The sequence below is a fragment of the Chiloscyllium plagiosum genome, unplaced genomic scaffold, assembly GCF_037043375.1.
Source record: "Chiloscyllium plagiosum isolate Xiang-an unplaced genomic scaffold, Cpla_swu_hap1 HiC_scaffold_30, whole genome shotgun sequence".
NCBI lineage: Eukaryota > Metazoa > Chordata > Chondrichthyes > Orectolobiformes > Hemiscylliidae > Chiloscyllium > Chiloscyllium plagiosum.
In genome coordinates this window covers 28,775,108-28,790,141 of record NW_028270168.1, presented here as the reverse complement: position 1 = coordinate 28,790,141, position 15,034 = coordinate 28,775,108, and positions in this window count along the sequence as shown.

Sequence of the window (15,034 nt, the reverse complement as noted above, 5' to 3'; positions counted from 1 at the left end):
ATTAGCTTCCCCCATGCAGGGAAACAGCATTACGTAAGCTTGTGAGGACTTCAAACCTTTCATGTGACACACTGTACAACGTAGGAGCAAGTGGACCAGTCCTTTCAGGACTTGTGAAAAACAGGGCATGGTGCAGCAGTAACTATTCAAACTATTAAATAGGAAACCTCTTAGTCATCTGAAATCTGTGTGAATTTTCACAACAATGTACGCTTTTTACACAAGAAACCAGGATCAGATTGGATAAAGCACATTTAATGTTGACAGTAGGCCTTCATCATTTAAGACATAGTGACAGCTTGAATCACTCATACTAAGAGCCCAAAACTTAGATCAATTTCTCATCAAAATGCTGATCCTTTTATTTATTTGAAAAGCAGACATTTTCATTCTCTGTTATCAATGCTACTGTCGGACATTGAGTGAATAATGCCCTTAAACAAATGTCCCCTGCCAACTCTCATTAACACCTTTTTTAAGTAACTCCAGAGCTTCAATTTGAGCAGATTATTTCTTCATTGGCTTGTTGATCTTCCATTTGTTTGTACAGCTAACGGTTTTATACCCCCTCGTTACTTATTGGTAGAGTTACATTAAAGACGGAGAAATCAGAAGTGTGTTAGTTTATCTAAGAACCTCACAGCTAACAGCTGCTGCCAGGGATTGATCTTATTCTCACGGCCTGGTGACTTAAGAGTGGGCCCAGGCCTCATATCTGGTCAGGTTTCAATTCAATCTTCAATGAGTGTTGCATGCATTCCAGCTGGCAACTGATATGATTACTCAGTAATTCCTCATTGGGGTTTTGCTGTTCTTACACGATAAATGAAATAAAAACATAGTACTTGGATGTTGTAATGTGGTTTCTATGTGGACCTTTTGTTTTTTAAAGTACAGATCAGCTAACGTATTTCAGCCATTAGCATGTTAGCTGTAGTTGGATACGAGACAGTGAAAATAATCGTTTCCTCTGGAATGAATGGAAAATTACATATAGATTTCTTTCTTCACAAACTGTACCCTGTGCTGGCTTGTAGAGACCATTATCTATGTTCTTATCTACTGTGTAGATAGCTGCTGAACTGTTTTGGATAAAATGATGAGTTCTCTCGAATTTGGTGTGGAGTTTTCAGGAGCACTTTTCACTATGAAGGAAGAGACGGGTTATCAATTGCCGATACAGAAGACAAGGTGATACTGCTTTTACAAGAATGACTGTTTACTGACATGCCTTTGCTTGAACTCTACTCAAATGGATCCTATTAAAAGAGGAACAACAGGTAACGGAAAAAAGCTCAGGACAAGTTTGTCTGAAGTGACTAATGGAAGAATAAAGCAAACGTTTATGTACCATTTGACGGGAGAGTGGAGTATACAGTCTTTAATTATTGCAAAAATCTGAATTCAAGGCAGTGATTGAGGTGATGCATATGTTATATTCTTAATACTGAACAACAATTACATACACTGGTGATGAGATCTGACTTTATATATGGTCCCTTGTAATTGAATGATTTAAAATAACTTAGCTGAATGAGATTTTTCTTGAAGCAAGGGTGAAATAATTTACCAAACTTGTGGAAATAGTATACTGAGCTGATTGCAGTATGGACTATTAATGTTAATTAAAGTTTGAAAAAAGAACTGATATAATACTTGATTATGTGTGAGACTGAAACATAGAAGGATGAATACAGATAGAGATATTTTGTGGAACGTAGATATTCTCGGGGTTATACAGGGAAGGTAGTAGCCAGCAATGAACATTGTAAGGTGTAAAGCATGTTGTGGAACTTTGCTTGATTTATAAATGGAAATTAGGTGTTTTTGAAGCATTCCAGAATAAAAATTATTGTTCATGATGTCTTGTGATACATGATTAATTTTCTTGATAAATAGGGCAGCGTTGCAGTTTTTTTCTCTCACAATTCGTTCCAGCTGTGGTAATAGATCAGATATTATCATTCATGGGAAATGGCTGCCTAAAGATGACAAACATTTTCTGTTCAAGGTACAGATCACAGAATGTTGGAGTGGGAATCTTGGCTTATTTTCCCTTTCTTTCCCAAAGTGCCCACATTGTAATGTTGGTGCGAAAGTTAATGCAATACAGACTACTAATGTGATCACCATATTTTCGTTAAGACCACATGTTGCACAAGCATGGGAGTCAGTACACCGACAGCTTGTGTTAAATGAGAAATTGGCATTGTCAATAAAAGTTCTAACTGAATGTTATTTTAATCTGATATACTTTGCCTGGAGAGTAATTCACATTCTTGGAATATGTTTATTATGCCAAATTATTTCTGGTCTTTGGTTGAAAGTAGTTTAATTAAAGACTAGCAGTTATTATACAGCCTCAACACATCACAAAGGGCTTATAGCTAATGGAATATAATTGAAATGGAATCATGATTGCATGTAAGTTGGTGATAGGCACATGAAAGATAAGCAGATCTTGAACATTGTTTTCTTTTTGAGAAAGACAGTTATTCGTTGGATCTGTTTTAGTTCAGGATATAAAAAAGATCTTTACAATCTTTACCTGTATTGAATGATGTTGTGTGTTGTATGAATACAGTTAAAATAGAGAATTAAATAGAGTTGAAGACTTTCAGTCAGTCATTGGCAATTATGTTAGATCAGGACCATTCTGACAATTTCATATTTTTTAATGTAACTGTAAAGAATCACAGACATTTCTGTAGATATGGCCAGGTTTCATTTTTGGAAGTGTGAATCAAATTGATAAAAATGGAAGCCACATGATATCACACCTTGCCATTTTTCCTGTGATTTTTCATTATTTTAGGTGTGACGCTTTTGTAAAATATAAAGATATTAGCACATTTATAAAAAGACACATTTTGGAATAAGATAGAAGCTAACTGGGTGACTGAGCCTATCTGAATTGAGCATGTCTTACTGCCACTCCAATCCATCCCACTTGAGAAGGCAGTCCATGACATAATATTGTTATTTCTGAACTTGGGTTTGACTGTGGTGAGAAAAATTGGTGTTATTTTTCAGTTCTGTGAAAGTCTGGTATTTTTATAAATTTTTAATTTAATCTATTGTTCAAACCAGCCGGTTCAAAGACATTATTACACAGCTTTGCAGCAGGTGAGTCTTAGAGTCATAGAGATGTACAGCATGGAAACAGACCCTTCGGTCCATCCCGTCCATGCCGACCAGCTATTCCAACCAAATCTCGTACCACCTGCCAGCACCCGGCCCATAACCCTCCAAACCCTTCCTATTTATATACCCATCCAAATGCCTCTCAAATGTTGCAATTATACCAGCCTCCACCTCTTACACTGGTAGCTCATTCCATACATGTATCACACTCTGTATGAAAACGTTGCCTCATAAGTCTCTTTTATATCTTTCCTCTCTCACCCTAAACCTATGCCCTATCGTTCTGGACTCCCCGACCCCAGGGAATAAATTTGGGTCTCTCGGTCCAGAAGTAGGGACATTACCACTGTACTACAAGAGGGCCCTCAGGTCTTTTTATAAAGGTCAGAATATTATTTTGAACAGTAAGTTCAAATCAAGCTGTGTCCAATAAGCCACCTGGGGAGATGATTGCTAAAGAGTTTGGTAACTTAAGTTTTCAGAGTAAGATGAAGGAGGGGGCAAAAACAATTCCAAGCAGTCAGGTCTGGGGAGAAGTCTTCAGAGAAAGTTCCAGAAGCAGAAGACTAGGAAAGTATCAGAAAAGAAAACATCCTACAGCATTGTTTAGGGAGCACATGCTAAGCAATGAGTGAAGATGGATTGGCAATTTGTTTTAAGGATCTTGTGGATCATAAACTAAATAAAATAGTACCAAGTGTATACAGAGAAATTTGCCCAAATGGAGCTGTGCAGTTGAGTAAAAAAACGTTCATATGGAGATAGGAGTCACTATTTACTGAAGTTTGAGTGCCTGTAGGGGTATTGCTATGATAAATCGGACAAATCTTCTTTTCCAATATTTGCAATTGTTCTTGTCTCAAATAATATAGTCTGTGTTTTCTTTTATGTAAAAATATTTATGTTCAGTTGTTAAAAGTATTTTGGGAGAAAGTGAGGACTGCCGATGCTGGAGATCAGAGCTGAAAATGTGTTGCTGGAGAAGCGCAGCAGGTCAGGCAGCATCCAAGGAGCAGGAGAATCGACGTTTCGGGCATGAGCCCTTCTTCAGGAATTCCTGAAGAAGGGCTCATGCCCGAAACGTCGATTCTCCTGCTCCTTGGATGCTGCCTGACTTGCTGCGCTTTTCCAGCAACACATTTTCAGCAAAAGTATTTTGGGAGTCTGTCATGAATATTTTCAACAACTGACTTCTATGTTAAGCAAAAAGGAAAATCAAACTAAGTTTCACTTTAAAGTGGCTGGATTCTGTTTATTTAGTGGATACTCTGTACTTGCCTAAATGAAAGCACCCCCAACAACACTCAAAAAGCTTGACGCCATTCAGTACAATGGAGCCCACTTGATTGGGAGCCTATCCACTACCTTCAATATACACTCCGTTCACCATGAAGCACAGTGACAACATTCTATACCATTGACAAGATGTACTGCAAAAAAAACCACCAAGGCTGCTCTGACAGCACCTTCCAGTCTCATGATATCTACTGCTAGAAGGATAAGGACAGTTGATGCATGGGAAGGCCAATACATGCTCCATTCTGACTTGGAATGATTTCATTGTTTCTTCAGTGTACCTGGGTTAGAATCCTGGGAAGACCACAGTAAACAGTACTGTGCCTGTCCCAGTACCCCAAGACTAATGACAACTCTCCACCACCTTCTCCATGGTAATTATGGATGGGTAATAAACACTGGCCCAACCAGCAATATCCAGTTCACTTCAACAAATAAAATAAATCTACTCAGCCCTGCAGTGATTGATTGTTTATGTCTAAGGCCTGGCTGCTGCAAAGCAATCATGTTCCCTGTCGATTCTGGTTGTAAATCTATATAAGTATCTGTAAATCTCTTCCTATTGTTGTAATATTCTACATCACAATTATCTCAGTCATCAATCATCAGATTTTCAAACACTGGTTGTTATTGAATACCTATACGTTCAGTTCATGCAGCACGTAGTTGACACAATGGTATTGATTGTACAGATTGAGATAAATAGCAGAAAAATTTAATCAAATATTTAATAGTTAACACAGAAGAGAAAAGCTGCCATTTTGTATGATACATTTAATTCTACAGGGAATTGCCGCCCCATTAGTTTTCCTTAGACCACCTCAGTCCACAGTCTGGAGTTGTCTTTGAAACAGTAATTGATGTTTCAACAGTATTTCCTTAGCATGGTTTATAGTGTGTGATGCAATCAGAACTAAATGAGCACTAAGCTTTGAAAGGAGAGATTCAAAAGGATGACCATAACCTTGGTCCAAAGAGGATAACCATAGGGAGGGTTCTGAAAAGAAATGAGGGAGGTGGAGAGGTACAAGCCATTGCAAATGGTATTCCAGAATGTGGCTCTTTGGCAGCTAATAACACAGCTGTAAACATCCAACAAAAAGTTGGTATTGACCAAAATGGTTTAAGTGATACATGGATTTTGAGGTGAGGGCTATTTGGGTTAAATTTAGAGAGATGGGGATGAACTTTAGATGCAATGGTGAAAACTTTAAATTGGAGCTACTGTGTGGCGTGAAGTCAACATAAATTATCAGAAACAGCAGTAAGGTCTGAACAAGACTTAGTGCAGGATAGGATTCACCAGGAGAGATTAGCATGGGCTGACCCATGGATGTGGGTGAGGGGTTCAGGAAAGCTTGGAATAAATCATGGCTGGAAATGACAAACACATTGAGGATTTCTAGGTAGATGGCAGGAGGCAGAGCCAGAGATAAGCATGTTTATGGAAATAAGTATTCTTTGTGATGGAGATAATAAATATCCAAAGTTCAGCTCAGTCAAATAGGAAGCCGAAGTTATGAACAATTTAGTTCAGGTAGACACAATGGTAAGAGAGACAGGGCTAAAATTGGTGGTAAGAATATGCTACCTGATCTAACATCTCCTGTTGAGGAGCTAATGAAGTTCTCAATTTGATTGTTTGACCTTAATGAGCATATAGAGTTTAAATAAAATTTCATTCAATCAAATGTGATGAAGGATACTGTTTTTGTTAAAATATGCTTTGAATACGTTGCTTTGAAAATCAAAGCATGCAGAAGTAATAACTTTTTTCTGTCTCGAATGTTTTGATGCTTGGTAATATAGTCACTGTTCTGGTTGTCGTGATGTTATCAGTTCAGCTTAATAATCTGTTTCTTTTTGGATTGCTGGCAGCTTTGAATTGCACCCATTTCATTCATAGAAAGTATAGTACAATTTGTTCAAACCAAAACAACCAGCCAAGCAGAGTGTACTACGTTTGAGATCCATAAAATCAGTCCTTTGTCTTGTGCTTTGAATGCTGCTATGAGATTTTATGAGGCTATTCTTTATCTACTCCTCTTGTACATTAAAAAAAATCTAACTTCATATTTCCTCCTACTCTTCATTCACTTTTTTGTAAAGAATTACAGTGAACTAATGCAATGTCCTTGGACATAAACTCAAAGCATCTGGCATGAAAATGGACTGTAATCACAGTGTCTTTTGCTAATCAGCACCTCATCCTACAGAGCCAGTGCCAAAGACAGGTCTTTAGGTCCTTTGTTCCACCTTCTGCAGCAAACAATCATTCATCTTGCAGTCAGAATTAATACATTTTGCACCTATTTGTATCACACTCATTAATTCCTCCAAAGTATCATACATAAGTCCAAAAAGTCTGATTCTCTCTATTTTTTGAAACTTATCTGTATTCGGTACAAGCCCGCCTCGCACACAGACTTATGCTACTGGTAATCTCCGATATGATGTTTTAACTCCCTTTCTCTAGGTCAGTTATGAACACTGGGAATAGTCAAGATCCAGGGACTGAAGCCACTAAGTGGCACTCCCCAACTCAAACAGTACCCAATAATAATTAAACTCTGTTCTAAATTATCCAGAAGGTCTTAATTTTGATTCACTGCTTCTCCCTAATTCCATGAATTCCCCCACTCTTCCATCCGTCTTTAGTGAATAACTTTATCAAACGTCTTTTGAAAGTCAAGATATGGAGCATCTGGTGGATTGCAATGGTTTAAAAAGTTGACAAATTGAAAAACTGTAAGAATTGATTTATTATTCATGTTTTTGTTTTCATTTTTAACATGTGATTCTAAATTCTATTTCCTGTTGGCTAATGATTCATTTTAATTGCTGTCTGTGAGATCTTGCCATGCACAGTTGGAGCGTTGCCTGAGCCTGCACAGTGGTCCCTGCACTTCAAAATGTGCAAAGCAACTTGGGAAGTTTCTGAAAGACAAAACACAATATAACAGCAAGTTTTTCTTTGAAATCTGCTTTTTATGTAATATGCTCCAGCATTTTTTCACTATTGCCAATGTTAAGTGTTTTGGCTTTTAATTCCTGTGGCTGTAGCTGTCAAATCCAAAATCCCCATGAGCCACTATTTAGCTATGGAGATCTCATTATTGCTGAGTTGCTGATCCTTTCTGCCAAACATTTCCTTTATTAATTGTCTAACATGAAATAGTTCATAAAGCAAATACAGATGTAACTTTAAAAAACAGGCAGGAGATCCAGTGTTCAAAGAGTTAATGCAATCTTTTGTTACCTTTTGCTCGAGTTAGAGTAATGTATTTTCCCTGTGATACATGAAGCAATACAGACACTTTTATCATGAGACACAGTACAGACACTCTGTCATTTGTGCTTATCAGTGCTTTGAGAACAGAGACAGAATGTTTTTACAGAAAGTCACAGACTTGATCTGTTTTTCAAACATGATAGTGACAAGCAAATTAACCGTCTTGTGATGCTGTCCGGTTTAACTGTATGTCATAATATGTCACAGTGGATTGGAAAGTATTCCACATGTGTGGTCAGTCTTATTGTAAACTGTCAGACAAGTGAAAGATTTTCTACTACTGACTCTGTTTAGAAAATGGAAACCCTGACAACAAGGATATATTGTGACCAATTTGCATTAGCTATAATAATCATGTAATATAATATTAAAATCACATTTTAAGAAAATGCCATAATATCCAACTGGAAAGGTCATAGTTAAGTCAGTTTTCAGACACTGAGCTGGGTTCTATTGTGCCAATTTTGTCTCTAGGCTAACAATTGAATTATTTCTTTGTTGCCATAACCTTTTGAGAACATGTTCATTCTGGATTGTTGCAGGGTTTTGATCTGTTTTTGACTCAGCCTCTACTGTAGCCTTGCCACCATGTCCAGTATGTGGGTTCTTTAAGTCCTTAATGTGGGATAAAACATTAGCCTGTTTTCATCACTTGCCATTAACAAGAATTACCAAGTTCATGATGACGTAAAGAAGACACGGGTCACATTTCATTAAAATTGAAACATTATGTTTTATTAAGGCCATCACAATAACTTAAAACTCGACATGAAACAGTAATTGTACCAACTTTATTCAATATACATTTCTCAATTGAAGTAATATTATAGCACAGTATATTGAATTGTCTGGTATTCATTTCCATAGCAATATTTTGTACAGATTTATTTTACACTGGACTTTCAGCACACAAATAGACCATTTGGCCCAACTTATCTCTTTCGGCCTTTATGTCCCACATGAAATGTTTCTTCCCACCCTACTTCTTCCAACTTTTCCAGCACAGCCTTCTATTCTCTTTTTCCTCATGTGCTTATCTAACTTCCTCGCTAATGCATCTACATTATTTGGCAGCAGGTTCCATGTTCTAATCACTCCCTGGATAAAGATGTTTCTTTTGAGTTCCTTACTGGATTTATTAGCAACTATCTTATATTTATCATCCCAGTTTCTGACTCCTTTACAAGTGGAAACAAGTCAATGTTTATCCTGTTAAAGCCTTTCATAATTTCAAAGCTTTTATTTCACACGTCAACTTTCCCTCTTCTAGACAAAGTAATTGCTGGCTGGTTCAGTCTTCGGTATTAGTACAGCCTCCCAGCTTTAGTATCATCCCTGTAAGTCCTTAACAAATAGACTTGTAGATTTTAGAGATCCAACTAAGTGAAAGGGATAACTAGGGAAAATCATGAACATAATTTAGTTAGATTTATAATACTTGTGGAAACTTTTGCAAAAAGGTTTTAAATTGGAAAACATTTGAACTAAGCTGACATGTGACTCGGCAAATGTGAACAGGAAACACTATCTGAAAGTTAATTATTGTTAGAGCAGTATCATTCAAGGAGAAGCTTGAGTATTCAGAACAAATATGTTCTCCCAAATGAACAAAAGTGAAGTTTTGCATCTAGATCTCCTGGCTATCAAACAGCACAGAGGGTAGGATAAGGCAAAGGGAAGGAAAGATTATGACAGATATTTAGTGCTTGACATTGCAGTAAAACTAGAGGGGTATAGGAAGGGTAGGCATAATATTTCACAGGAAACTAGGAAAGCAAAGAGATAGCATGAAAAAGTATTGGCAGATCGTATCAAGGAAAACTCAATGATGTATTAAAAATGCATAAATTGCAGAAGGATAACTAAAGAAAAAAGCAGAACCAATTGGAGACAAAAATGACAACATGTAGAGGTGGAAAACATGAGCATAATTCTTAATGATTATTACAGTGACGATGAAGCAGACGTTCAGGTTAAATAAGAGGAGGGTAAAATATTAGCCAGGATAGCCATAGTGTGGGAGGAAATATCGACTGTTCAGCAGCCTTGAAAATAGATAAATCAAGAAATGCAAATGAATTATTTCAAAAGCTGCTAAGGGAAACAAAGGAAGAAATAGAGGAGACTCTATCCATCAATTTCCAATCCACTCCAGCTACAAGCATGATGCCAGAGGACTGGAGGATTGTTAATGTTGTATTATTTAAAATAGAAAGAAGAATGGTGTAAACAGCTACATAGAACATAGAACATAGAAAAGTACAGCACAGAACAGGCCCTTCGGCCCACAATGTTGTGCGGAGGATTAATCCTAATGCAACATAAAATAACCTAACCTGTGCAGTCGCTTAAATGTCCCTAATGACTCTGCTTTCACCACCACCACTGGCAACGCATTCCATGCATTCACAACTCTTTGTGTAAAGAACCTACCTCTGACGTCTCCTCTATACCTTCCTCCTAATATCTTGAAACTATGACTCCTCGTGCCAGTTAGTCCTGCCCTGGGGAAAAGTCTCTGGCTATTGACTGTATCCATGCCTCTCATTACCCTGTATGCCTCAATCAGTTCACCTCTCTTCCTCCTCTCCAGAGAGAAAAGTCCAAGCTTACTAACCAGTCAATCTAATTTTTATGGTGGGCAAGTTATTGCAAAAAGTACCAAGACATAATACAATACGCCTCGGGAAACTGTCCGTGTGGAGTTTTCACATTCTCCCCGTGTCTGCGTGGGTTATCCTCTGGGTGCTCTGGTTTCCTCCCACAATCCAAAGATGTGCAGGTTAGGTGAATTGGCCATGCTAAATTGCCCATAGTGTTAGGTGGATTAGTCGGGGGTAAATGGAGGTGAATGGGTCTGGGTGGGTTGCTCTTCGGAGGGTCGGTGTGGACTTGTTGGGCTGAAGGGCCTGTTTCCACACTGTAGGTAATCTAATCTAATCTAATTTAATCTAACCATCATTTAGAGAGATATGAATTAATTAGGGGCCATCAGCATAGATTTGTTAAATGAAACTCATGCCTGACTAACTTGATAGAATTTTGTGAGAAAGTAATAAGGAAGATTGATTGCATGGATGATGTTTGATACGTGGATTTTAATAGGGCTCTTGACAAGGACCCATATGACAGAACTTATGTTGTCGGAATCACTCTACAACACTCTGTATCATAAACCCATCCAGCCAACTGACCCTTTCTGAAGGATCTAGATAGAGCAATTAGGAGGCACTTATTTTTAAAAGCAGAGAGATCATATTATAAATAGTAAGATTCTGAGAACTGTAGAGAAAGAAAAGGGTTTGGAGTATATGTCTACCGAAACTTAAAGGCAGGAGTCACATGACATGAGATTATAGTCCAATAAGTTAATTTGAAATCACAAACTTCCAGAGCATAGCCCCTTGGTCAGCTGATGAAGGGGCTACGCTCCGAAAGCTTGTGATTTCAAATAAATCTGTTGGACTGTAACCTGGTGTTGTATGACGTTTGATTTAGTCCACCCCAGTCCAGACCATCCACGTCATGATCCTTGAAGGAAACAGGACCAGGATATGTGATAGGTGGTCAAGAAAGCATGTGGATATTTACCTTTAATGGCAATGACCTAAAGTACAAGAGCAGCGAACTAGACTGTCTAAAACCGTAGTTAGACTGCAGATAGAGTACTGCAAGTTGTTTTGGCCTCCATGTTACAGGAAGGATGGGATTGCACGTGCAGCAGTATAGAGGAGATCAAGTATGTTGCCAGAAGTTGAAAGCTTTAGCTATGACAAAACTCTAGAAAAGCTGGTTTTGTTCTCTTTGAAACAGAATAGGCTCAGGGAGGTTTAATTGAGGGACATCGAATTATAAGGGACTTAGTTAGAACAGTTAGGAAGGAATTACCTTCAATAGCAGAGAAATCAATTACCAAGGGAGACATAGCCCTAAAGTTACTAATAGAAGAATGAAAGGGAGGTTCATGGAGTCAAGCTTTCAACCAGGGAGTAATAACAATCTACTGCTCATGACCTGAAAGGCTAGTAGAGGCAGAAACCTTCATTACATTTAAGGAAATGCACTTGAATTTCATTTGCACTATGGACCAAGATCTGAAAGGTGGGATTAGACTAGATTGATAGCTTTCAGCTCCCATCATAGCTACTTTGGGTGGAATTTTCTCCTTCCTGGTGTGGCAACAGCAAAGGTTGGAAAACATGGGAAAAACATATAAATTCTTGACATTGAAGAAGGTTTTGCCCTCAAGTCTTAAATGACAAGTTCAGGACCTCACTACGGAACAATGGCTCCCTTTTAGATTAGATTAGATTAGATTACTTACAGTGTGGAAACAGGCCCTTCGGCCCAACAAGTCCACACCGACCCGCCGAAGCGCAACCCACCCATACGTTTACCCCTTACCTAACACTACGGGCAATATAGCATAGCCAATTCACCTGACCTGCACATCTTTGGACTGTGGGAGGAAACCGGAGCACCCGGAGGAAACCCACGCAGACACGGGGAGAACGTGCAAACTCCACACAGTTAGTTGCCTGAGGCGGGAATTGAACCCGGGTCTCTGGCGCTGTGAGGCAGCAGTGCTAACCACTGTGCCACCGTGCCACCCATTATCTGCGCAGCTCACCAAAGCCTCAATTTGCCTTAGTTCAGGCCACTTGCAATTTTCCTCCCCTTCACTACAAAACAAGTGTAAATTCCCAACGAGTGTAAATCAGAGCAGGTAACTGGGAGCTGCAGCTTGCCGAATGCTTGCCTCAACTGTGTCTTCACTACCACTTTCCTGCATGCTCCATGGTGGTCACCCTCCTTGCTGCTTTGTTCACATTAGTCAGTAAACCCTGAACCACCACATGACCATGATCAGTTCTCAGATCAACTCATGCTTCACTTCAGCCCTTCAACACTTTCCCCTGAAACTCAGGAAAACATATGAAATATATTTCTGCCAGGTTGCTATGTGCTCAGGGACACACAAACATTTATGATGCATCTCCTTGCTTTCTTAGTGTTCATTCACTTTGCCAGCTTCTGACTTCTGTACATCACTTTCTTACAACATACTGACTGGCTTCAGCACTGCCTTATGGGCTGGGCACCTCTGTGTGGGTCACATTGCTTTCTGTCAAGGTCTTTAGTGAATATTTGTTGGCAGTCAGCCTCTGACTTACATTTTCTTTAGTATGGCGGAAGAGGTAGGCAGCTTGTCATGGTGGGAAGCTTTCAACAATCAAGGGAGCAGACATGTTGCTTTTATGTCAATATCAGACCTGTAACATATACCAGCAATTTCTGTGACAAACAAATCGATATGGCTACAAACAAATGTTTGTGTGTGAAAGTCAAAGGGAGCAATTTCTCTAATGGGGTAAAGGGGAACTACAAACTATCAGTGGATACCACCACAGCTTAATAAGAGGTTCATTCTCTTCCATTCCAGGAACTGGGCATGGTCCAACCTAAAAGTTAGTAGCAACCAGTCCAGGGATTACAGTACATTAACTAGGGGGCTCTGGAGAGATTATTCTGGGGTTGGGCCAGTTTTTCCTGCAATGAGAGAAAGACCGAACTTGAGTGTGAAGTGAATAGGACAACAGTTAGTGGTGATGCATGACTATGAGACATGGTGAGATGGTAAGATTTTTGCAGCGAATAAGTGGGAGGTTTAGTGGATAGGAAGGGATAATAGTGTTGAGAGAATATGATGGATAACAGGTGTCAAATCGGGCATGATGCAGTCAATAATGAGTTGCAGTCCATGAATTAAATATGACAGGTAAGGAGTGGCAGAGTTAGAGTCTGTAGCAGCCCTGTGTGTCTGTGTGAGGTAGCAGGGAAAAGATTGTTGTATGCAGCTCTGAAAGAGCACAGAAGGTCATCACAAAAGAGTGTACTGCTTCATCTGGGACACAGCATTGACAAGCTGCAAACTCTGCCCAGCTGACTTTGTTTGATGGCATGGCCTTCTTTAAGATGCAGCAAGAGAAAGAACAGGCCTCCATTCCATCAGCACCTCCAAGTGTCTGTCTGCAAAACCGGGAGAGAGCTCTCCTCTCCTCTGGCCTATGGCTGAATGCTAGAGCTTCAGTACAACAATGTGAGGGTTAGTTCCTGGGTTGCAGCATCTGTGGTGACTATGCCACATCTCCAATTGACCAATCCTCTAAGTAATGTGCCCAAGAACCCAGCTGTATAATTAAATGAGATGAAGAGTAGAACAGTGTGTGAGAAGGTAGGTCCAAGCCATATCAGTGCCATGAATCTCATTCAACAAAACAGATTAAATGAAAATGAAAATTTGAGCCTTTGAGCTAATTGACATTCTTCCATATCATAAATATTTGTATGATAAAACTCAATCACTAATTTGAATTTAGCAATTTTTTCTTAATTGTTAAAGAAACAACTTTCTGATTTTAATCTTAATTTTAAACCTTTCATAATTACATAGCCTTTTACCCGTGGTGGATAACACATGCAACTCTGCAACAATATGCGGCAGACGTTAGCAGTCAGAAGTGAATCTTAGGTAAATCATTCATAATACAAGGTTTGTGGAGATACAAAATCTATTAGAACAAGCAGCTATTTAATGATTTATTAATTTACTACATTGCATATACATAGTGGAGTACTGCTTTCATTGCTATGAATTTAGCACAAATTTCTTTCCGTTGATTTGTGTGAACGGAGAGCTAATTGTCATTTTATTCTGAAAACATCCCATGCACTGATACAATAGTGATAGTGCTGTGTGATTGCAAACCAACAAGAATTTTTTTAAATGAATTAACTGTATGACTCATTAATTGGTCTTTGTGTACATATGAGGAACTGATTGAGCCATAACCGTGGAAACATTGTGTTACGAATCATCCACTGTTTGGTTAGATTGGCTAAAGAGGTTAATATTGTAAAAGCAAAAAGATTTGAATCATTGGGCAGATATATAACAAATGGATATTTAATAATGCAAAGAGATTGAGAAAAAATATATGACCTAAGTTCACAATGAAGTATTAAATGATTACTAAGAGACATGGGCTGGTTTATTTCAGAACCCATGAGATATTGTGAGCTGGCTCTCAGTGTTTACATTATTAAATTAAGCATTCTTATCCTGGTAACTGACTCATCTGGGTCTACAGATCAAATGTGGGAATGAAAGGAACAAGCTCAAGCTCCTGAAATATGAATAAAGGCAATGCCACTATAACACAGTTTGGGTTATTTTCAACTAAACTTGAACCAAATTAAAGCATGGAGTTATGTTGTTATCTCTCATACACAGACTCTTAT